This window comes from Kogia breviceps, chromosome 7, assembly GCF_026419965.1.
Source record: "Kogia breviceps isolate mKogBre1 chromosome 7, mKogBre1 haplotype 1, whole genome shotgun sequence".
Classification (NCBI taxonomy): domain Eukaryota; kingdom Metazoa; phylum Chordata; class Mammalia; order Artiodactyla; family Physeteridae; genus Kogia; species Kogia breviceps.
Window position 1 is genome coordinate 46,006,841 of NC_081316.1, and position 24,304 is coordinate 46,031,144.

The 24,304-nt window shown below is 42.2% G+C and overlaps 1 protein-coding gene across 2 annotated transcripts in view; it reads left to right on the top strand.

The window, feature by feature from the left end:
- Window positions 1-24,304, top strand: part of MAML2 (mastermind like transcriptional coactivator 2) — a 361,690-nt gene that overhangs the window by 2,250 nt on the left and 335,136 nt on the right. The gene's annotated exons all lie outside the window — the stretch shown is intronic.

The following is a 24,304-nucleotide window of genomic DNA, read 5'->3' on the forward strand; positions in this document are numbered from 1 at the left end:
TTGTCCTATTTCCCCTTCCCTCTTTGAAGTGGCCCCTTCTCCTTGGGTCAGGAGAACATAAGTGGTAATCTCTAGCAGAGCAAGTTCCCTGAGCGTTCCCTCACTCAAAAACAAAAACTTGGGGATAGCCCAGAGACTGGTGAGGGAGTGTTTTTACAAGGCCTGCTCCCTGATTTCTTACAGACTCCCCCACTGTCCCCATCTCGCTTCTTTCCACAGGCACTACAATCAGATAGTGCCCACTTACAGCCTTCACTAAAATGGGCAGGCGCAAAGGGGCTGTTTCCATGCTGTCATCCTAGAAAGTGCCTTGTCTTCAGCCATTCCTGGTGACAGGACATCCAAGCTGAAAGTTGTGATTAGGTTTCTGGCTGGAAGTTCTTCCTCAGAGGTATAGTCACACCTCATCCCAGAGGGGTTAGCCCTTGACTCATGGGTTCTTGGTGCTAGCCCTGGTCAGGTGACTGCCTGCAGTGTTCTGGCTTTCCCCCCAAAGCTGCCGGGCCCATAGCCTTAGGGTAGAAGGTGGAGCCCTGCCCTGCAGCCCTGCAGCCCTGCAGCCCTGCAAGCTTCCTCCCTTTCTGAGTTCTGTGGGGATTCGGAAGTCCTGTGTCCACTCACAGCACAGCTCCAGTTTGCCCAAGCCAGCCCTAATGAAAGTCAGCAACAGGAAATGGCCATGCAAGCTGAAACGTCCTCAAAAGGCCCAAAGGAGAGGAAGGCACTGGGTTGAACTCCTTCTCTGAGGGAACTTGAGAAGGAGCTCTAGGGAGAGGACATCCTCCAGCCAGGCCCCTAGGATGCTTCTCTGTGGCTCCTCCTTATCCTTGGCCTGGGTCTGTGATGGTTGAAGTTTCCAGAAAGTCTGGGGACTGTATTGGTGCTGTTCTATTCCACCACACATTTTGCTTGAGATGCCTAGAACTGCAACTTCCTGGCGCCAACTCCAGACGAAAGATAACTGCTAACAGTTAAACTGCCCAATGTTTGTTGTTTTATCCTTGGATACAATTAGCCTGTGGGGTTATATTAGTGCTTCAAGGCCTAATTTCCTTTCCCTTCCACCTGCTCTATCCCCACCTCTCCCTGGAATTCCCTAGGACAGCAATGAGAGTTTGTTTCATGAAAGAGGCATGTTGAGGTAAAGGGGGGCGGGGCGGGTAAAGAATCACTCAAATGGAGAGAAGAATGAGGTTTGTATGTGAGTGTGTGTGTCACTGGCATCTGCAGCCAAAAGCATCTAAATGCCTTGATTGTCCCCAGTAAATTTATAATCTGTCTGCAAGTCTCCCAATAATACCGCCTTGTGTGCTTCACAGTCTCCTGGTAAGTGTTTCTGGGGGTGATACAGGGAACCAGGCGCCCAGCCCTTCTCAGTGGAGAAGACAGATCTCTGTACTGGGTGCCAAGATTGGATGTGGCCTTCACATCCCAGCCGCTGCAAGGAAGGTGTCTGCTTATGGCCTCGTTCTTTTGGTGTTTGCTTTTCTCCCACTTGGAAGGAAGATGAGGCTGCCTCTTTTTCTTGGGGGCTTGGGAATGCGAATTGAAACCAACTTCAGTGGTTATTTTAACTTTACGACCATAGCAGTATCCATGCTGGGAGGAAGTGAGAGCACCATGTCTGGCCTTTCCCGACTGGAGGCTTACTGCTGCAAGAGGCAAAGGTGGCTGCTCCTTCACTCCTGTTCTAAAAGGGAATCTGCTTTTTCTCCCCTAACTACCAACCATCTCCTAAAATATCCCCTTAGAGGAGCTCCCTCCCCGAGTGCCGAGAAATTGATGGGAGGTACAGTGTGAGTTAGGAGTAAACAGTCCAGTTTATTTCTGATGGTGGCTTTTCACTGCAAACCTGTGCCATTGCAAAGGTTGATCCACCACCCCCCTTTTGGTTATTGGAAATTCCCTCCTCCATTTTAGCTTCTAAATTTGGCGCTTTGTTACTCAGCATGGTACTCAGAGATGGTGATGCAAGTACTGTATTAACCTGATAACATTGTGTCTGAAGGGAGGCCTGGGCATTTGGGAGTGATTCACTAAGCCTGTTAAATCTGCAGGTCTCACTTCTCTCAGGATCCTCTTATTTTCAGAAACACCATCCATTTAAAGGGGGCTTTGCGCAGAATGGGTGTCAGAATTCTTTCTTAATACTGTGTCCATATCTAGATTTATTTCTGTCTGGGTGTGTTGAAGGTATCCCTTTAATAGTTAATTCTTATGCCCTAAGTGGCCATAAATGTCCTTTGGAGAAAGGGAGAGAATATTGATCATCTAAAATCGAATATGCACGGTGTCCTCAGATGAAAGCCCTGTGCCCTGCATACCTGCTAGTACAATGCCTTGTATATAATCAGTAATATTTGAATAAGCATGGAAAGAGAACTTCTGTTCTGTGGGATAGTGTTGTCTTTGAGGGGTGTGATACTACAAGAAATACATAATGTCTGAGATTTTCAACAGCCTGAGTTTCAAGAACAATGCAAGAAATAACCTCCAAGCTGGTTCTAATTCTGTCCACCTTGAGAGCCTAATTCTGCAGCCCTTACTCAGCCAGTTTCTTCATTTAACTCAGGTGCAAGTTCAGGGGAAGCCCCATTACTGCAGAGATTGCAGGAACAGGGCCTTTGAAGAGGGCCTGGATTGTAAAGGTTTAAGCAGATCTGCATTTCTAACCACTTGGAGCAGGCTTTAGGCACTAAATCATTTTCTGGTGAAGTATGTTTGAATCTTTGAATGAACTGTGAAACTGAATAATTGCTGGTCCATGGAACAGAAAGGTTTAGAGCTTCTGTGGTACATTATTAATCTTTCCCTTTTGCCTGAGACAAGCTCTTTTTCTGTTGCTTAGACTGTGTTGCTAGGCTGGATAGATAAGTGGTTCTAAGTCATCTTTGGCTTCAGAGATTATCTTTTCTCTAATGTAGTGTGGAGGAAAGAAAACAGATCAGACAAGGAGACTGCATCCACGGTCTGTGCCTGCTTGATCGCTAACAAGCTGGGTGACCTAGGACAAGTTACTTAGCAGTCATGTGTAAAACAGAACAATAATGCTGCCCTAGCTCGTTGAGAAAGCCAATGAATGTATGTTTCTGAATCGGCTTTGGAAAAAAATTGAGCACTGCAGAAATTTAAGGCGTTATTACTAGTATTACTAATAATAAACTACTAGACAGCAAATCATAATACCAGTTTTTCCAGGGATTAAAAGTGTACTTAAGCTTTCAGTTGTCTGTTTTAAATGATGAAATAGCTTTTATTGTAAATAGAGGGGTTGGTATTTCAAATTCAGTGCTGTCAAGATAAGACTGAACTATCAGAGTACTTAAGTGTTCCCGAAGGTCCCAGGAAATCCTAGTGAAAATGTGCAACGGTGTGAAAGTGTTTAGGGTCTTTTACAGGCCCCTGCACAGACCTGAGCAGCTTTGGAAAGGTGTGTCCCCCCGGCATGTGTCAGGAATATTAGAAAAGTAGTTTGCACAAATGACATGGGAAAGTTAACTATTTTGTCAACAATAGTCTAAAATGTTAATTGTTAGCTTAAGAAAGTCAAACAAGTTAAATCATTGCCAGAGTCCCCTGGTTATTTTTAACTGATAATAATCAAGTTTCCAACTGACAGTTCAAAATTTGAGGGCTGTAGGGTGGGCGTGGGGCTGAAAACAGAAACAATTCATTGGCCAGAGCTGGGTGTCTGCAGCTGTCCATGTGGTAAATATCCTCCGTGGGACAGTGATAGGAGTGTTTACATTGTTTATATGTGCAGCCATCATTTCCTTAAAAACTGACCTATTTTTGTTCTGTTTTCCAGAACAAAGTTATAAAGGGGGAGTTCTTATCTCTCCAGAACTTTCCTACTATTTCTTTCCAGTAAATGTAATTGCGAGATCTCACAAAGGCAAAAGAGTTCAAGTGGAGTGAGAAGTTGGTACACTCCTTTATCAAAAATGGGTAGAAAGCTTGTTTTGACAGCCAAGTAATGCTATTATGTCACCCAAGATGTCTTGCTTGTTTAGGTCAATGTTTATTTATAGAAGGCATCTGCTTTCTTTGAAATAATGTCTTTGCTAGGTGATGCTTATCAAATTTTTCTCAACCTTAAAGTTTAGTGTGGTATGGTTCCCCTCTGCCAGTAAACCTTTTGTTAAGTACCAAGACAAACATGGGTCTCCAAATGTTCTTAGGCATAACAAATATGACTGAAAGAGTGGCCTTGATTAGCTGTTTTTGTTTTTATTGTTGTTGTGTGTGTTTGTTTTTAGCACTGCTATTTAATCTCAAAAAGCTTAGAAGGAAATTTGAAAAAAATCATCCAGTTCTGCTATGCATGGCAGCTAAACCATTCCGAGTGGCTTCTACTACTTCCTTGTACTTTAATCCAGTCCCTTTTATATGATCATAGGCAGGATCATGTTTAATGAAAACAATTCTAAATTCTTTCTTCTGCATTTTCATGATAATTTCCCTTATACTTTAACAGGTTCTGTGGGAGAATAGAGAAATACAGCTAAAGACCTAGTCCCTTCTTACTTGCAGGTTAGTCGTCAATCAAGACCACATGGACACAATAAAAGTACTTAACTAGGTAGAATGGACCAAAACTGATGTAGAAAATCAGAGGGAGAGAGGAGTAAATATTTATTGAGCCCTAGAATCTCAAGGCACTTTTATTGTATATTTTATGTAATGCTTAAAAAAAAAAGAGAGAGAGATGAGTAAGCAATATTTGGCTGTTTCACAGATAAGGAAACGGAAGCTTAGAGATTCAGTAAATGGAAGAATTTCATGCATAGATTTTCGAGTTTGACCTGCGTTTGTTCCCTCCTTCACACCTACCAGCTGTATGAGCTTGGGGAAATAATTTTCTTTTTGGGCATCAGTATCTTCATCCGTAAAATAAAGCTAATATTCTTTAGCATAACAGTCAGCGTAGTGCCCGACACATAGCGGGTACTCAAAACATGAGTGCTGTTAGTAGTTGGTAGGAGAGAAAGTCAAACCTAGGCCAGGCAGCACTTTATGGAGAATGTGGGTCTCCAGCAGGCCTGGGAGGAGCAAGAGAGAAGGTGGAATGAGGAGTGGGGCTGCTGGGTGCCAATGTGGGTGAACCTTAGGTGTTTGGGGACAGAGAGTGGAGCCTGGCTGATACTGTGGTCGCGTGTGAGCAGTGAGGGGAACACGTGAGGCCGATCCACCTCCTGGAGGGTCCGGAGCTCTGGCAAGAGTGTATCAGAAGCCCTGGGAAATGGTCGAGTGAGGAAGGCTCAGAGGAGTCAGCGTCTGTGAAGCAATAATAATCCTTCATATACTTGAAGACAAGTATTACATTTCCCCTCCAGCAGCCTCTTCTCATTGCGCACTGCCTAAGTGTTCTGTATTACCTATCTTCAAGTCCCTTGAGCTGCTTAATGCCTTGCTATTTACACACTTCTCCCATTCACTGTGAGTTATATACAGCGTGACATGGCCTTTGGCATTGAAAGGAGATGGTTTTAAAAGCACCGTCGCTAGACGCAGAAGAGAAACTAAAAGAAGCAGAACCAACTACACCTCTCTTCTTGGGCTGGCTAGGCCTTCCAGTGCAAATATGAATTTCCCCCCCGGGTAAAAGTGGGTTCTCTTGATGTTAAACTGATCTTCCCAACAAATGAGTTTACTAACTTGGAAAAGGTCTTTTCATTAAAACAACAACAACAACAAAAAAAACCATGAGCAGAAATTTATGAGAAGCTGTGAGCCCAGATAGTCTTTGAGATTTACTTGCTTTCTTCCTTGCTTTTTAATTACAGGTGGGTTACAGATCTTTTACTCGCCCTAAGGTCTGTCAGATACCGGTTTCCCCTATTTGGTCCATGTTCACAGGGCACAGGGAAGGCTCCTAGGGAGTAGAGATGGCCGAGGGAAAAAGTCAACAACTCTTTTCCTCCCTGATTCAAGGCAGGGTGCTGGGATACTGATCATAGCTGGAGTGGCTCTCCATCTTCAGCTCCTAGCTCTGACCCTTTCCTATACGTATCTAAGGGACAGGTGTGAAATAATGAAAGCTGTTCTTTTTCCTTGGAGAGGGGATAAAGAGAGAGGTTTATATATTCTCCGCAAGGCTTGAAGAAGACTAGAGAGTCGGGCCCTGCCACAAGCAAATTGCCAAAGGAATGGCTAAGAAATGGGCAAATAGCAGTATTTGACATGCACTGTTGTCTCTGTGGGTCTTAATTGTTTTAGCAAAAGTTCTGAAATTTCATATCAAGATTGTGGACATGGGTACTTTTTTGAGTTTGGGGAAATTATCCATGAAGTCAATAAAGAATTATTGTGCAGCTATTCTATGGCAAGAGAATGTATGTATCCATGATGAGTGATTTGATATAGCCTCTGTCTTCTTGGAATTTACAGTCTGAAAGGGGTGGGGGTGTGGTTGGAAACAGAAGTGTTAAAGTCAGCTTGAGGTGTCAAGACATCGTAGCACTTAAGAACCTGGGGTTAGGGTGAGACTACCTGGTTTCAAATCACAGCTCTACAACTTACTAGCTGGGGCTCCTTGGTTGATTTAATTAAACTCTCCAGCCTCAGTTTTCTCACCTGTAAAATGGAATGATAGTGATATAACTAACTACTTCCTGGCACCTAGAAGAGGCTCAATACATTTTAGATGTTGTTATTGTTAATGTGAGAAGTGACATAGTCAAGTCAGATTCGTGGTTTTCCCAGCTCAGGATTCTGTCCCCCAAAGGATGTCGGGGATATTTTATGCAAGGGATGGTTTTCTCTTTATATTTATTTAAAATGGTTAGTGAAGTATACCATATTACCCAGTATATCCATATTATCCCTAAATAGTTTACTATGGAGATGCCATCTGGGATGGGTTTACATTTCTATGAAATGGGTTGAATAGTATCCTTCTTCAGAATGGGATCAATTAATATTTCTTCCACTCCTGGGATTCTAGGACTCCTAATCTAGAACTTGACTAGAGTGAGTGTTTATTTGACTCCTTACCCCTTCTTGAATGAAGGCTGGGTTTCCATTTAGTTGCCCAGGGAGTGTGTTGTGTGGACTGTGTGGGTAAATGAGAAATTGAGACTGTCTATTGAGAATTTGGAATGATTAGAATGGAATAGTCCAAATGTACCAATTTAACTGAATTATTAATTCATACTGACGAATAATTCTTAAGTGAATCTGGTCACAGAGTCGCAAAGAGTTAGCAGTTCCCTGCTGTGGAGATTTAAATGTATGCTTTTGAAAGCCAGGTCCTTTACTCAAGTTGCCAGGGAATCAGTTCTCTCACTGCAACCTCACACAAATAGGCAGCACGAATTTGCCCTCTTCCCAACCCCGACCTGGAGCATGTTGCAAATTTCAAGCCTTGATGTGGGTCTTAGCTTGGAATCTCTTCTCTGCTCAGTACCTCCTCAAGTGTGACTTTCCCTAAGAAACACGAGGAAAATGCTGCCAAGGCTTCAAAGCAAGTTTCTGTGAGGCTAATTCTTAATTAAAAGCACAGTGTTTCTATGAAGAAGTGACAGGATTTAGAATGAGCATAATCTTGTTCTTGGTGGATGATATTTGGATAAGTATGGATTTCTTGGTTCTAACTCAGAGCAAAGAATGTAGTCAAAACTTTTTTGGTAGTTTCTTTATTCCCCATCATTTAAACTTACATTCCCCTCCTTCTCTTGAAGGATAATATTCTGAGGAAATGTAGAATCAAACTCGTGTTGGGTTTGTTTTGTTTTATATTGTTTTTAACAGTGTTCTTGCTTCCGGAGTCACGGCCAGTTCCTATGTTAATATAGAATCATTAACATTGTCGTTTTAAAAGTTCTCTTTTGTCAGAAATGTGGTTCAGCTTTCCAGCACACTAATAACTCTCACCCACATGAAGCCCAACACCTTGAATTCCTCACTGTGCAACAGGCTTCTTTTCAGGTAGTTCTGAAGGATTTGAACAGAAAGTTAATTACATGTCTTTTTCTTTTTTTTTTTTTTTTTCCCAGAAAATGTACTTAAGGCCAAAGTTTCCTTCAACTGCTAATAACTTACCAGGGGTTTGTTGGATACACAGTATAATCTCTTAGAGTCATGGTAACCAGGGTGCAAAGAAGTGGCTTAATTGAATACAATGTGTACTGTACTGTGTCTTTGGAATGACGATTGCCACACTTTGGTGTACACTGCTCATTTCTGGAGGTCTCTGGAGTCTAAATTATGTAAAAATAAAAACATTCTCTGGCTGAGCAGCTGAGAAACTAATTTTTCGTTGTTGTTCACCTAAGTAGGCCCATACTTGCTAAACTGGCAAAGGTTTGCACATTGGATTGCCACACTACACCATGTAATTTCAGACAGCAAAACCTGTGTGCTGGTGGTATTATCCCATTTGGTTGTTTCACAGAGGTGTTGAAAAAGAGCTAAGTACAGACGTAAGGGTAAACAGGAAAGAGCAGTGGTCCTTCTGACAGAAACACTGGGCAGAGGCGATAGATCAGGAAAGTTTGCACCCAAGTCCTGTAGCCATTGCACCAACGAGAGCTTCCTTTTCTCGCTTAGATTCTTTGCATATGCGTCTGTTTGCAGGCTCATTCCCCCGGAGAGAGATTCTGAGCTGTCTTTGTGCTAAATTAAACATTAGTTTTCTCCTTGGGAACCTGATCTTCCAAAGACTAGGCAACAGTATCTTTCCGAGAGAGCTCTCAGCTCCCTCAGGAAGAGGCTAGCTCAGGAGCTTTCTCACCTCCACTGTCTGCTTCGCTGGTGTGAGTGTGTGTTGCATGTGAATGTTTTGTCTAACCGGATCTAGAAGCCCTTAGAGCAAGGACTTGTACTCTTATTTTTGGTATAATGCAGGAGGACCCATGCTGTCTTAGAATGCATTAAATGGAAATGATCAGAGCAACACCCAGAGCATGGAAGATTTTAGCCACCCATGGGAAGGAGTTTCCTTTGCTCACTGCCCCCCAAATTCCAAACCCATAGCAATGAAAGAGGGAGTGTGTGGCAAAATAGAAGCCATCTCATTTCTAACCTTCTCATCTCCATCCTGCCCATCCCCTAAGAGGGCTAATTCATATTATTCTAAAAATAGGCACTATTCTATCAATTTATACAGTCTCATGAGCCCTTAGAGAGAAAACAGATCAAACCTGTTTCTTATAGGTGAAAAAATTAAACCCCATCTAAAAGCAAACACTCCAGGTTCCCATAACAGTAGAGGTAGAACTAGAACCCAAGTTCTCTGACATCTATTCCAGGTAATAAAAAGTAGTCCTTTTTAATAAATCTATAAAAAGAACAGTTAAGAATAATGTAGGATTTATATTAGTTTTGATAGTAGAAGGAGCATGGAGTTTAGAGCCTATGGTAAGCTGTTTTGTATTTTTTTAAATTAAATTTTATTTTTTAACATCTTTATTGGAGTAAGTTGTTTTTTAAATGATCACAATGATTCCTTCCATCCCACGTGCCCCTTTGTAATGTGACTTTACCACTCCTCCCATTGAAAAGTGGATGCTATTTCTCCCCAGTGAACCTTGAGCAGCCCTGAGACTTGTTTTAATCAAAAGTGTATGACAGAAATGGCGTTGTGTTACTTCTGAGGAAGGGCTTTAAGAAGCTCTCTTAGACGTAAAATTTGTTAAGGGTAAGTCTTAAGTGTTCTCCCATGAACAAACAAACAAGTAAGTAAATAAAAATAAAGAGGACAGGAGAAAACTTTGGGAAGTGATGGATATGTTTTTGGCCTTGATGGTGGTGATGGTTTTCTGGTATATACTTATCCCCAAACTCATTGAGTTGTATACATTAAATACATACAGCTCTTTATATGTCAATCATGCCTCAGTAAAATGGTTAAATAAAAAAGCCCTCTTGGAACACTGAGACCACAATATAATGAAGCTGGTCTAGCCAACTGGAGGATGAATGTCCACATGCTGAGAACCAAGGTACCCCTGCCTCTAACCAGCACCAACTGGCAACACGAGAGCGAGGCCATCTTGGACCAGCCAATCCTCCAACTCAGTGGAGCCAGACGAGTGAGTGATTTCAGGTGGAATCAGCAGAGGAACTGCTGAGCCGACCTAGAGAATCATGGGAAATAGTGCATAGTTTTAACTTAGCAGAGGTTGACTGAATCAGAGCCAGAAAACCTTAGCGTAGAAGACAGTTCCGCCTCTTTAGGTGTGTTACTTCAGGACTGGTTACCTAACATCTTAGAAGACTCATTTTCTGCTTTTTGTGATGGTAGAAACTATCTTAAAATGTTGTGAGGATTATATGAGATAATACATAAAAGAACCTAGCGGGGCTTCCCTGGTGGCGCAGTGGTTGAGAATCCGCCTGCGGATGCAGGAGACACGGGTTCGTGCCCTGGTCCGGGAAGATCCCACATGCCGCGGAGCAACTAAGCCCGTGAGCCATGGCCGCTGAGCCTGTGCGTCCGGAGCCTGTGCTCCGCAACGGGAGAGGCCACAACAGTGAGAGGCCCGCATACCGCAAAAAAAAAAAAAAAAAAAAAAAAAAAAGAACCTAGCGTGTTGTCTGGCACATGGTGGAGCTTAACAAACATTAGTTTCCTTGCTTTGTCCTTTGTCTCTTCTCGCTGTGTTACAATTCAACACCCACCCCCACCCCCGCCACCTTTATCATCTCACTTTCACTTCATGGGCATCAGTGTTCTCATAGGCTTCCCCAGCTCACTGTTCCTCTGAACAATTTATTTTTTCCCTCCTGTGTGATGGCCTGGTGCTGTCATTCCTCCTAACTACCAAATTTCCAGCATTCTTGTTATGCTCCAGGGAACACGTCTGCCTTCGGTAGTCTACCCTTAAAATAGAAAAGGGTTAACCTCATAAAGATGTCACTCCCCTTGTACTGTTATGCTGCCCTTGGGAGAGTCAAACAGCATAGCAAATATATATGGGCAATGTAATTGCCTTCGATCTCCTCGGTCACAGAAGACTTTGCTAGCGAGTACGGCATCTGGGGGAAAGTAAGCATATTCTGTCTTGAAGAGCAGACTTTCTAACATCTATCCCTGTTATTGTTTTTGCTTTTGTGTTTTTTTGGTAGCAGATTACTCTAAGTGCCTCAGTTTTTCCATTTTACACTTCACAATAAATGAATAAACAAATAGAGAGGGAGCGATGTAGTGATACTCTATTATACTTCTAATACTTATTAGTGATAATAAGAGAGTACTGGCCTGGGAACTGGATGTTGAAGGTCCCAGTGCTCCCACTGATACCAATGAGTAGCAGCTTAGTCAAATTCTTTTACCTCCCCGGTGCTTACTTTCCTTTTTGGAAAAACAATGAGAGGCACTTGGTGAGTGGTTTGGCCCACCTCTGAGGCCCCTTTTGGGTTGATACACTTTGAATAAGCTCCCTGATATTTTGCTTCTGTTTTTCAGCCTTCAATCTGGACTTAAATATATCTGCTAGGAAGAATGGAAAGAAGGAGATGTGACAAGAGAGTTTGATTCATTAAAGTGACTTTGGGGGTTTTGTTTTGTTTTTTAGAGGAAGTGCTAGTGAGGAGGGTCTGAAGTAATCTTGGAAACAAGGTCTAGCCAGCTGGGGCAGAGGGCGAGGGCACAGCCATATTAATTGCTTAGCACCCTTCCTAGAAGTAATGAGCAAATCACTCCATATCTGACCCTATTTGATGGGTTTTAAGGTTCCAGTATGAGAAAAACAGTTGTAGGACTAGAGCTTGATTCGTTAAAGTGACTTTGGGGGGAAAGCACTGATTTTTTTTTTTTTTTTCCCAGATCTCCCAACTACACTTGCGACATTTTTGTGGGTAAAGAAGTTTTCCAATCCAGTCCCCCAGTGAAATAATTACATGAAATATAAAATATAAACCAAAAAGAAAAATATTCTTGTAGAGCCTTCCTTCCTCAGGAATTGACTAGTCTTTTAGCTGTATACATCGGTCTCTCCATCTCTTTGTCTCTCTTTCATATACATATAACTATTGGAAAGTACAGATTAATGGATGGGGTTTTATATGTGCCACCACTTCATTTTTTAAACGTGTTTCCGCTTTAAACGGGAACTACAAAAGACAGTCACTGAGAAATTGGCCTGGAGGAGGGGAATTCAATCCACTACCTCTTCCCCCCACCCCCTTATCACTGAAACCCTAAACAGAGAGTGTAATCACCTATTTCCCAAGGGCAGCCCTAAGCCCTTAAAATTCAGATCTGTTTAAGGATTTAATAGAACTGAAAAAAAGAAATGCACAGGATCTGCTCCAAATCAACAAAGGAAAATTTACCCAACCAAATATTCAATCTAGAGAATTTCTTTGATAGCACAATCCCTTCCTTCCCCATCTCTTGATTTAGTTAGAGCACAGATCTTCAAATTGCATCTTTACGTCTCCTAGAATCTTGTGGGTCTGTGGATCACATCTTAGGCTCCAGGCCAGCCAAGTGCATTTTCTTTCACAAAGCAAGATAACTAGCAGGAAGCCAAAAGGGGCATTTAGTTGTGGTTGTCATTTATTTTGTTTCAAAGGGTAGACACACTCAGTTCCACCGTTAGATTAGAGCCAGAGAGATGGTGACATTTTCCCTAGTAACTTCTAAACTCTTCAGCTTTTCTTCTAAGATGTTTTTGATTTTTAGATGAAAATGCTTGATATTATGCTTTGCAACATGGCTTTTCTTTTTAAAAATACGAAGATAAAGGAAGTCGTGTTGCCTTTCTTTTCCAATAGAATGGGTCTTACTTTTGTTTAGAAAAAGTGCCCCAGATTCCCATTACATATCCACACATGCACTTACATACACCCTTTGTTTGCCATGGTTATTTTTAATATATATAGTAAAGTATTATTAGTAAATAGAGACACAAGTTGATTATATGGTTGACTTTACAGAGAAAATAGAAGGGAGGAAATGTGTTTAAGAGCATGGGAAAGATCCGTTTTAAAGGCAGTTGCTCCAGAAGACGAGAGTATGCCAAATTGCAGAAAGTAGGAAAGAGAACATTGTATCCCAGGGGTTAAGTGTGGAGTGACAGGAGACCTCCATTCTGGTCCAAGCTTAACTGCTAACTAACAGGGTGACCTTGGGACCAGTCAGTCCTCCTTTGTTTCTTAGTGTCTCCATCTGCAACCCCAAATGTTTGGATTCCTCAGCACTTTGCTTGGCTGGGTGATTCTTGACATTGACACACAGGATTTGGCTCATATATCACCTCCTTTGAGAGACCTCCCTGGCTGCTCTAACTAATGTAGACATGCATGATTGATCTCTTTTTCTCTCTCGTCTTCCCCTATCACTTTAGCCCTTTATAGAGGTTTTGTTGTCTTCATAAGTTTTATCACTATCTGAGTTTATGTTGATTCCTTATTTATTTGTGCATTTCCTATCTTTCCCCACTGGGATGTAAGCTCCATAAGACCAAGGACCTTGTCAGTCTTGTGCACCACATGTATCCCAGCACCAAGAAGTTCCTGGAACATTTTGGATCCACAGTAAATATTTGTTGAGTGAATGACTAGATCAATGGCTTTTAAGCTAGAGATATCTTATGAGTCCTTCAGGGATGAAAGTAGGAAACAGAGATGGAGGAACATGTAATGGGCCTCCAAGGTCTCTACCTCCTGTTTAATTATGGGTATATTATGTATATATGTGTATATATTAGGTATATAATGTGTATATTATGTATGTATGTAGACATAATTATATATTATATAATATATGCACATATATTTGTAATACAGACATATGATTATAAACTTAGTAAGAGATATATAAAGCATACATAACGTATATAAACACTAGTTTTATTTATTTATTTATTTATTTTTGGCTGTGTTGGGTCTTCACTTCTGTGCGAGGGCTTTCTCCAATTGCGGCGAACGGGGGCCACTCTTCATCGCGATGCGCGGGCCTCTTACTGCCGCGGCCCCTCCCGTTGCGGAGCACAGGCTCCAGACGCGCAGGCTCAGCAGTTGTGGCTCATAGGCTCAGCTGCTCTGCGGCATGTGGGATCTTCCCAGACCAGGGCTCGAACCCGTGTCCCCTGCATTGGCAGGCAGACTGCCAACCACTGTGCCACCAGGGAAGCCCCAACACTAGTTTTTAATTACACTAAGGCATATGTGCATATCTATATTATATATAATATATATAAAGATATATCCATAGATATACATAGGGAATACAGATATATACCTTAGTGTGATTGAAAACATGGTTCCAGTGCTACAATTATTTGAAAGATACGGGGGCATGATAATCTCTTAAGATTGTTCCCAGATTGAAATTCTAAAGCCCAGTATCTCATAAGTAGAAAATATTGGTGTGAGGAAAAGGATGATAAGATAGAAGTTACACATGTCGAGTGCCTACTGTATGCTGGGTCCTGTGTCAGGCCCTTGGACCACACAGGAGAGACAAAGCTCCTGTCGGATGGAGTTTATATTTTAATGGGGAGGGGCCTAGGGGCAGAGAGTAAACAAACAAATACAGGAGTGAGATCAATTTAACTAGTGATACAGTAATGCATAGCTCTTTGTTCGTTAAGGGGGCTGATTGGAGATTGATTTGGGTTGATTAAAAGGAGGCAAACACTCTGGAAAGTGGAAAGTGATAACCCTAAACAAACAGTTACCCTCAGAGCTCAAAGATGGGCTCCTTTGCCAGTGTCTGCTGTGAGCCTGGACAGCTGCCTGCATAGTGGTCTTCCCGGTCCAGGCCGTGTGCTGCTTTGGCCAGTCTGTGTAAGATGCTGGTTCTGATGCTTCTAAAGAGGAGGGTGGCCATGTCAGTACCTTCTGTTCCTTGGAGCTATTGTGATCATTTGGTTAGAAGTCACTGAGGTTTGAGAATTAAGGAGAAATGGCTGAAAGGCTCCTTTTGAGGAAAAGAAGACTGTCACCTGGCTTTAGCTATAGAAGCAGCAAAGACATGGTCAGGAAATTTGCACCAGGACCAGAAGGAGGTGGAGGCATAGCAGGCTCTCAGGAGGCAGGCAGAAGCGGTAACTGGCATTTGCAATAGTCATCAGAATGTCATCCTACATGTACACAGCTCATGTAGTTCTCACAGAAACGCTGTGCTGTAAATAAGGTGACTGTAGCTTTTTTAGTCTAATTAGGAGAAACAAAAGTCGGAGCAGCTGAGAAATGCTAATAATATCTTACTTTTGAATAGCAAATTTGCAGTTTATCGAATGTGTATACACAAGTTATCTCCGTTTGTTCTCTGGGGTATTATTATACCCATTTTAGAGGCTGCTAAGAGGCTTGAACTGGCCTGTACTAACCCCGCTAGTGAGCAGAGCCGTCCTGACCCCTGGGCTCTGCAAGGCTCACAGCTGGCAGAGTGGAGTAGCTGGGCCCCAAATGCACCACTGAATTTGCATCTAAGATGAGGACATTGACTGTCTTGAGCTCCCAGAAGCACACCCACACATATTTTGAAGCAATGACTCGCCTAGAAAGAATGGCAATCATGAATGGAATGAGGATGTCAGACAACCAAAGCACATCAAATCTAGAATAAGGCAGGCTGGAAAAGGAGTCTTTTTTTTTTTTTCTTTTTTAAAATTCATTAATTTGTAAGAATACAAGTCTAGGTGAGAAAACTTTTTCAATTTATGAAAGCCTACACTTTGCTACCTTTATTTCTTATGAGTCTAGTGAGTCAACCCGCAGGTCTGGGGAGAGAAGGCTCCAAGGTTGTTATGAAGAGAAACTTGAATCAAAGAAGCAGATTCATCTCTAAAACCAAGATTGGTCTAAGTTTTTCTCCTTGCTGTTGCTTATTTTGGATGCAGATCTTAGATGGAGCTTAAGGGAGAGACCTGCAGCTCTTTGCTGAACAGTGATTTTGAATACACTCAGATCCAGGTTGAATGTATATTTTATGTTGGTGGGTGTCTTCTCACTACCTGGAGAAAATATAGGAGTTCATAATTGTTAGGATTTTTGCTTCAAGGTGGAGAAGTGCCTTATTTATCTTTGTATTTCCACTATTAAAATAGTGTCAGATATCTTGTAAGCAAGCATTTGGTAAATGGGTGTTAAACTAAACTGTGGAGAGCATGCATTTTTAAAGGACCCAACCTTTTATATTTCTGTGACTAAATGTACCGTGCACCAACTATGAAACATTGATCTTTAAGGTATTCGTTTCGTTCAACGTTTTTTAATCACGTTTATTAAGTGTTTAACATATCAGGCACTCTTCTAAGTGTTTTTTTGAGTATTAACCCATGTTTCCTCATAATCACATGATGAAATAGGTAGGTGTGATCTTATTTCCATTAGACAGATGGGGAGGTTGAGGCATGAAATATAGGGATAGGCCAGGACACTCATTCATGCACGTGGAGTCGGGATTTGAACGGAGCGGATTATGCTACTGCCATGTATCTAGTCATGATTTCCAGCTGCATCTAGGAGAAGGTAATTATACAGGCAATGTCAGACTCTAGCTCACACATGCTTCAGGCCTGAGTTTGGAGGCCATGTGCAACAAGACATTTGAATGTGAATAACAATTAGAACTAACTTGTCGTGTAAAGTGCAGATAGAATTCTGAATGAATGCCTACAGGCCACAGATTATTCTTTGAGACAGTTCAGTTGCCATTCTCCTGTTTTTTAAGAGTAGAAAGTGCTTGAACATGTAGGATCTGTGAGTGACAAATATGTTTCAATTTGCATGCTGGGAAGGTTGGTAGCAGTCACCTGGAGGGCTGCATAGAGGATTCTAAGGCGATATCCAAGCTCAGTGGGAAAGAGGGCCATGGTGGTTCATTACTGAGTTCGTCAGGATTCAGGAATCCAAACCTGGAGGATCTTGAATGTAGATTCCTGATGAAATATGAATTCTTCCCATGGAGGAATGTTTCAAGACCTGATTACACTGTGAGTGGGGCCTTTACAGAATGAATTTAGGCTTATGTAAATTCATTGTGTCTTAAAGACAGGTGAGTTCCTTGAAGACATTATAAGCTCTGCTCTCTCTTGAGAGCTCAGATAAAGTGACAGGCTTTTTCAGTATCTTGTAAGGTGCAGTGCAAACTCAGCTGCGCTTCCTCCCTGACTTGCAGTTGTATTACCCCCAGTCCCCTCTGATGTGGAAATTCTGGATATACCATTGCTTATGATCAGTACTCTGAAGGAAATCCATTTTTCGTAGAAGTGGAGACAAAAACAATGTAGAAATGGGCAAATAATGCCCTAAACATAAGTGAGATCACTGAAACTTTCTTTTGTCTTTTGGGAATCAAATCCTGCTGTAGTTGCTTTTTTTTTTTTTTTTTTTTGCGGTACGCGGGCCTCTCACTGTTGTGGCCTCTCCCATTGCGGAGCGCAGGCTCCGGACGCGCAGGCTCAGCGGCCATGGCTCACGGGCCCAGCTGCTCCGCGGCATGTGGGATCTTCCCGGACCGGGGCACGGACCCGTGTCCCCTGCATCGGCAGGCGGATTCTCAACCACTGCGCCACCAGGGAAACCCTGTAGTTGCTTTTAAAACCTTTTTAAATAGCCAATTTGTGTTGAACTAATATGTTCAGCCCACAGTAGGCTTCAGGAATGGAGTGGTTCTGTGGTCTCTTGGAAAGGATTTTCATTTTATCAATAGCTTCCTTGACCCTAGAAGATAAGGGATGTAGCATCTTGAGTTTGTGAAGTCCCTGAATTTAATGTAGAATTTTGGGTGATGGTGTACATGCATTTTCCATGTGGACCCGCTCCATAGCTTTGTCAGATTCTATAAGGATTCCAAGGGCCAAAGAACCTGAAGCCGAGGCTTGTGGTGGTGGGAAGAAGAATCCAGTGAAAGTAGGCTAGTGTGATTCTTCAGTCTACACAGAGCAGCCAGTTCTAGGAGATCTGATGTTTCCTTTTGTTTGTGTATTGTTCTCTCTAGTTTCAGGAACCTGAACAGCAAGCACATGTAGCTTTCTTCATGCTTAACATAGTTCCTTTAGCTTGGACTTTTGCTATCTATCTAAACATTTTCTTCTTTCCGAAAGGCCAGCAGTCCTCAGGTAGCAGCTGAACTCTTTGTTCTGTTTTGCAGTATCGTTCTGAGGCCTGGTCCAGCGATGTTTTCCTTTGTTTTTAAGTGACCTCTCACCATTTGGAGCCCCCTTTCCCCCCCACCTTGACCTCTAACTCCAAGTTTATGTGTCTGTGTCATTGTGGGGAACTTCTTGATGAAAAGGGTAAAGCTGGATTGGCCCTTCATCTCGGGGATTTTTCATAGTAACACTGACTCTTTATTATTAGCTGTGCACTCCAGGCTGCTAGAGTTCGTATTTTGGCAGTGGACCATCAAACACCCTATTTTTAAGAGGCTTTAACTTAGTTGTAAACATGTGCTGTGACTGGGAGCTTGCTTTCTTTACTCATATTTACCAAAAGTGGTTTAACTGTTGAAAAGTTGTTATAAAAAAAAAAAAAAAAAAAAAGCTCAGACTTTGGGACTTTTTCCACTCGTCTAACTCAAAACTATGCGCTATCTAAAAAAAGAAAATTTGGCATTTAGTCACTAATTTGATGGTCCAGTCATATTGGTAATTTGAGGGGAGGAAGAAATGGAACTGCTACATCATTTTACTTTGACAAATGCCTGTCAAACTTGCATAGAGGGAATAATGGTTGCTACACATGTTAACATGATTGACCAGAACAGCACAAAAAAAAGCAGTCCAATACACTGAGTAAATTGCTTATGTCCTTAAAATTTTCTATATTTAGAATAAAAGCTTTCTATAGACATATTTCCTGCACGCTCTAAATTCTCCTAATGGACTTTACTGGTCCCATTAGGAGAATATAAATAATATCCCAAACTTATCAGTGTGCACGTACATACAAGGACCATTGAGGTCTGGGGACCTTAAAAAGTCATATCTAGAAATTTGATGAAGGAAAGAGTATCACAAATATGTTTATTCCTTGTATCTCTGGAAGGAATTGCAGCAAGTATAACAAAACACACATTAATCTTTTGAGGAGATTGTAACTTATAGCCGTAAAGCAGGATCTTCAGGAATTTAAATGTTCAAAAGGAGGGGTTAAACTTTGACATCTTCCTCTTGTGATTGAAGATTCTAAAAGTAATGTTAGGCAAATTGTTGTGCTCCGTCACAAGAGAAATACCAGCTTTCCATGAGGGGTTAGCCTTTCTTCAAACCTATTTACAACAGGGGAGGGCAACTGTGCTTCCAAGATTGGCCACATTTATGAGGGGGAGAGAATAAACACATACGGGAGGGAGTGTGTGTGTTTCAGGGGGTCACGAGCCCAGTAGGCAGCCATAAGCTGTGGAAGCGCTTTGGCCTGGAAATCTGGCTAGCTGATGAGTGCATCTTTTCTGCACAGATCCTTTTGGAAGGCACCTTTCCTCAGTGTTGTTCTTACCCCTCAGGCTGCTTGTAGATGTTCTGTCCTCCCCACATCCCAGGCAGATGAACACCTACACTGACAACAGGTGGATTCCACAATGTCTGAGGACATTGGCTTCCTTGGTCCTTGTCATGTAATATGTCGTCTTACAACCATGCTTCCTGTTCTGACTTTTAAATCACTCTCCTTTTCCAGTGCTTTCAAAGACAAGAACCTTCTGGTCCTGATGGGCATTCATTCACTATAAGACACACACACACACACACATACACACCTCACAAGCTCCTCCTGTCTCTATCTTTTTAAGGTAATAAGGAATGGAAGACTCACCGTTTATAAATCCAGAAATTCACAGGAGAATGTCTCCATGCCAGAAGAAGGTTGGTAGGTGGAGAGGAGAGAAGCACAGCCAGCCTCACAGTGGGCATGGTCCTCTCTGCTCCTGTCAGTTAGATTTGCTCAGGGATAGGATGGGGTGTTCACCAGGGTCATCTCCAGAGTCAATGAAATGTGCTTCCTTGTTGAGTTGCCATGAGCTTGGGTATACCCTTGGGTATGTATAGGGAATTAGCTTAGAATTATGCTCTTTGGTCAATTGCCCAGAGCTGCTTTGGGGCTATGGTGATGCTCTAAGTGGTACCTTTCATAATGACTCGCTTCTCCTAGCCTCCCAGTGTGTCATCAGACCTTTGATTGAACTTTATTATTAGGTTTGCAGTGGGGCATTAAATGACAGGTGACATAAGCCAATCAGTATAACAAGGAGTTAATTCCACTTCATTCCATCTTCCCCTTCTTGAGCTGCAAGTACTTCATAGATATATCCTAAATTATAACACCTCTTTAGTGGAAAAAGCATCATTGCCTGGTTTGCATGTCTCTTATCTCCCTGAACCATCCTGGAAAGCTCTCTGTAGCTTCTGCAGGATGATCTGGTGATTCTCATTGATAATTTTTTTTTTTTTTTTTCACAACCATTTGAGCGAAGTACTGCTCTAGGTACTTTGCTGAATTCAGAAAAATCTCAACCAGTTCTCTCAGGGCCAACCTTCTATGTGTGAGCTGTGATGTGCTCATTGACTTCGTGGTACTTATTACAACCTGAAAAGTATCAAATTGTTTTGTTTTATGGGTTGTATGTCTTCCATTATTGAATGTAAGATCTTAAAAGATTAAAATAGAATCAAAATTAATGTAATATCAGCAGGAAGATTTTTCCTAAAATTTGTAAGAATATCTTGTCCCTCCCTTGAGGCAGGCATGTACTAACCCCTGACCTGGACCTCCTTCAGAATAAACACAACCGTAATACCGCATCTGTACCCTCCTGTAGCTACATATGTGCATAACTGTTCTGTGAGTAGCGAAGAAAAAGAGGCCATCGTGGATCAGAAGGACACATACTTACGCTTTTAAAACTTTCAGGAGGGAGATGAATTTGCAGAATGGAACTCTTAGAATTCTCTGTAAGAATTTTTTAGCATGGATTTTTGTTCAAAAGTTAGATTCCATGTTAATGAGATGAAAAGATTCGTTGATTGTATCAGTTATCTATTGATGCATAACAAATTACCCCAAAACTTAGCAGCTGGAAACAGTAAACATATCCTATTTCATGCAGTTTCAAGGGTTAGGAGTTGGGGAGTGCTAGCTCAGGGTCTCTTGTGAGGTTGTGGTCACCTCAAGGCTTGACTGAAGATGGAGGATCTGCTTCTAAGTTCACTCACATGGTTGTTGGCAGGACTCAATTCCTTGCTGGTTGTTGGCCAGAGGCCTTAGTTCCTTGCCTCCTTGGCCTCTCCATAGGCTGCTTGTGTGTTCTCAGGCCACAGCAGCTGGCTTCCCCCAGAGACAGTGATCCAAGAGGGAGAAAACCAACACAGGAGCCACAGTCTTTTACAACCTAATCTCAGAAGTGACACGCTTTTGCTTGCACCATATTCTGTTGGCAACATAGGCCAACCCTGATACAGTGTGGGAGGGGACTACACAGGATGTGAATACTGGGAAGTGGGTATTGTTGGGAGCCATCTTGGAGGTTACTTAATATATTAATAAGTAAACATTAGCCCATAGCCCAGGTTACCATGTCCTCTACTGTGATATTAAGGAAGGTTATACCACTGACTATTCTAAAATTAGACCATTCATTCGTTTCACTTGTATTTATTGAGTACCGGCTATATACCAGGCAGTGTTTTATGCACTTAGGATACATCAGGGAATAAAACAAAGATCCTCATCCTTGTGAGTCTTACGTTCTGCTTTATATTCTGCTTTGCATGTTGCAAATTCCATGGATCAGGGCCCAGGTGATTATGGTAAGTACCTGGACCTCAAACCATTGTTGCAGGCTGACTTGCATTTGACCAGCTTCAACTGAAACAGGGGTAGCTATTTTCTTTATCTGCCAGAATAAGGGTAGACTTTTTGAAAGATGTGGTAACAATATAATCTCGCTAGTGATTACATTCTTTTATTAACTCACTGTCTTAAATGATGGCTTCTCTGTCTTTGATAGCTAAGTGAGGAAGTAAAGTACATTACTTAAGAATTAAGGGAAATAGAGTACATTACTTAAGAATTAAGGTTTGGGAGACCCTCCCAGTTTTGAGTCATACTCTTATGCTTTCTTACTGTGTTACCTTGGGTGTGTTGTTTGACTCATCTGAGTCTCAGTTTTGTCATCTGTAAGATGGTGCTAACAATAGCACCTTTCTTGGAGTTGACTGAAAGTCCTTATCATAAGATTTGGGACATAGATATCACTCAGTTTTATCTGCCTTTTCTTCTTTCTGACTGCATCTGTGTACTGCTCACAGACTCATTACCAAAGGTGCTATCAGAAATGACCCACTAGTTCAATCCAAACTAAACCATCCAAGACAGTAAGAGGTATCATAACTTTACTCCCAGAGCTATGGCTGCTGCTCATGTGTATTAAGTGGGAAGAATAACTCAATCTGGACTTCATAAATTGTATTAAAGCCTTTGGTTTATCATCAGGAACTTACCATTTAGAAATGTAAAAGTGTTTTCAATATCCACCTGCTGGTTTCCTACTGATGCTGTTTCTGTTGAATATACTTTACTAAGAAGTCATCTGTCAGCAAAGGAACCTGGAGAAGAAAGACTCATGTGCTCAGGGGTTTCTCTGTCACTTCATCAGTCTTGGGCACCTGAGCTAGGAAGCCCCTGATTTTTCTTGGCGGAGCACTGAGCAGGCAGCTGCTTCCTGTCCCAGAGGTGGCTGTCTTTCCAAGGCTGGGAAGCCTGTGGCCCCGCTCTCAGTTCCTTTCTCGCTTTCCTTCCTCTAACAATACCATTAGAGAAACTGGCAGTGAGAAGGAAGGGACCCTTGTAACTGCCAGCCCTAGAAAGAATATACAGGTTGAGCAGCTAGGTGTATTGTAGTGGAGGGAGGTGCAGTATGATTCTTGGAGATACCCGGTAATTTGGAACTCTGTGCATTTTACATGCCACCACCCGCCCCCCACCTAATTTCCCCTTGCCTTCATTGGGCAGGAAATCTATGCATATGTGATACATAATCCCCTCAGCCATTGAAAGACATGAACAAATGTGACCAATTTCCAGGCAGTCATGGGCTCTGGATTAGCTTAAGAGGAAAGGAATTCTGAAGACTGAGGACACACCAGGGTGGAGAGGGCTGGGGGGGGCAAGGAACAGATGCGTGAAGTCAGGCAGTCCTGAGTTTGAATCCTGACCCTGACACTGTGAACTCAACGGATAGTATTTTTTAACCTATCCAAGTGTATTCATAGAAAAAACGAAAATAATACCAACCTGTGAGCGTATGTAAATCCTCTAGCACTTTGAACAATAAAAAACAAAAAAGCAGAAAAAGAAGGTCCCAGGAAACATTTTTTTCCCCAAATTCTACCAGTTTCCTAAGTTAATCAATGTAGCACATCACATTGTTTTTATTAGGAGAAGATATTTGCAGCTTCCAGGGCTTCGGTTCTCAACATTACTGCACATAGCAGTCACTGGGGGGTGTGTTAAATTGCTGGGCTCCACCAGCAGAAATTCAGGAGCTCTGAAGTGGGATCTTTCTAGAAGGTTCTCAAGCCACATTTGGAGACACAGTCTTTGGGGTAACTCCAAGTCTTAGAAGGTTTTGAAATCACCTTGGCTTAAACATTTTAGGCATTCGTGGAAGTCAGATAGGAAACACATTCTTTTAGCTTTGAAGACATTGAACCAAAGTTATTTTAGAGCTATCAGTGCTGTGCCTTTCTAGGTGCTTTGGAAGGCACAAAAGCAGAGATTTGCAAAGGTGCACCTTCCATTCTGTGGAAAATCTGTTGGCTTCCTGTGTGACCTGGATGGAACACTTTATTACTTTCCACAACCACCATTTAAGAATGCAAGCAGGAACAGGACACCCAGGAATATCTGTGGAATGCAGGCCTGAAGCTGAAGGACAAGTAAAACCAGAGGGCTTGAGAAGATAACGAATGCCAAGAGGCTGAGTGCTTAACCCTGAAATGTGACTGCCCACCGGGGTGGGGAGGACGCTTGGAGCCCAAACAACAGAGGAGTCATCTGACTCTCTGACCTTCTCTGTCTGTTGGATCACTTTCTTGATTCCTCCAAGACGGAGCTTGAATCCACTTTCTGGTCACCACCTTGGACCAGGTTAGTACCTTCTCTACCCTCAACTGCTGCAACAGCCAACGAACCTATGTCCGTTTTAGTACACACATGGCGACACAAGTTATGTTCCTACTACGTAAGATTGTTCACGTCATACCCCTGCTTAAAAGTCTTTAGTGGCTTCCTGTTGCATTTAAAATAAAATCCAAACTTTTTACCCAAGCTTGGAAGTCCTGCACAGGCTGATCCCTACTGATTTCTCAAGCCACCCTTGCCCTTGCTTACGGTGCTTCAGCCACAT